This window comes from Mustelus asterias, chromosome 19, assembly GCF_964213995.1.
Source record: "Mustelus asterias chromosome 19, sMusAst1.hap1.1, whole genome shotgun sequence".
Classification (NCBI taxonomy): Eukaryota; Metazoa; Chordata; class Chondrichthyes; order Carcharhiniformes; family Triakidae; genus Mustelus; species Mustelus asterias.
Genome location: NC_135819.1, coordinates 72,523,338 through 72,524,668, shown reverse-complemented (window position 1 = coordinate 72,524,668; position 1,331 = coordinate 72,523,338).

The window sequence follows — 1,331 nt, the reverse complement described above, 5'->3', positions numbered from 1 at the left end:
GAGCAGAACCTTTTTGTGCAGTTTTATAGAAAAATGCAGATGTCAGTAGCAATGTACATTCAAATCCAGTTATTTTTCTTTAAATGGTGTACAATGCTGCAAGTGGATCGTTAGCTTGGTTCCAAGTTCAGGTTCTTCCATTCCCATTACAGAATGCAGCAGTCAGATTAATTCAGAATCCCTTACTAAAATTACCTTTCAATATTGAAAACATCCCTCCCAAGCTTTCAAGGGGAGGTGAAAATGGAAAAGTAATGACTCACAATCTTCCTTATCTAGAAACACTACATCCGCTGATAGAAAGGGTTTCTCAAGGGGAGAGGAGTCAGTTCAATGCTATCCCAGTGGGCCAATCTAGAGCTTATCAAATGTGCCCAAATTTGAATATTTGGCAACTTCACTCAAATGTTAGAATCATAGCATCCCTCCAGTGTGGGAGGCCATTTGGCTCATCGAGTTTACAACGACCATAATCCCATCCAGGCCCTATTCCCGTAACCCCACATATTTACTCTGCTAATCCCCCCGACGCCAAGGCAATTTAGCATGGCCAATCAGCCTAACTCGCACATCTTTGGACTGTAGGAGGAAACCAGAGCACCTGGACGAAACACAGGGAGAACATGCAAACTCCACACAGACAATGACCCAAGAATTGAACCCGGGCCCCTGGCGCTGTCAGGCAGCAATGCTAACCACTGTTTGACTGAATGTTCAGCACAACTACCCAACTTGATGGGCCAATAGTTAAGTTGGAAAACCATTCTGGTTGGGGGAAGAGGACAGTCTAAAAACTTAATCCCCACTCAAAAGGAAACTACAATTCTGGTTACAATCTTCACCAACGATTTCCATTTTAGCATGAAAGCTTGGAACTCACCAAGTTTGTGGTAGATTCAGAAAGCATACAGCAATTTATTTGAAGACCATCTAACTTTGCAGTACACGAGTCAATTTGTGCAAAGTGATGGCAGAACCTTTAAGCTCCTGACATTTCACTGCATTCAGTTTGATCCTTCCAAACCAGAGATAGAGAAGGCATTCACAACCACCTGCTTTGAAATCGGTTCTTCATTTGACTATTTATTCTCAAGTTGCCTCTAATATATATTGTCTACAGCTCAGTTAAAAAGCACGGGTTTACTTCAACTCGGTGTCCAGAGTTATATTAGGGGGATCCTTTAGCAAGATAAGGGTCAGCTCCACAAACTCTACCTTCAGAGTTAGCTGAATCTAAAAGGAGGTTGAATGGACACCACCCAAATTATGAAATCCCAGAGATGTAAACAAGATTAAAAATTATACAAGTGTCTATAGTGTTTAGAAATGGC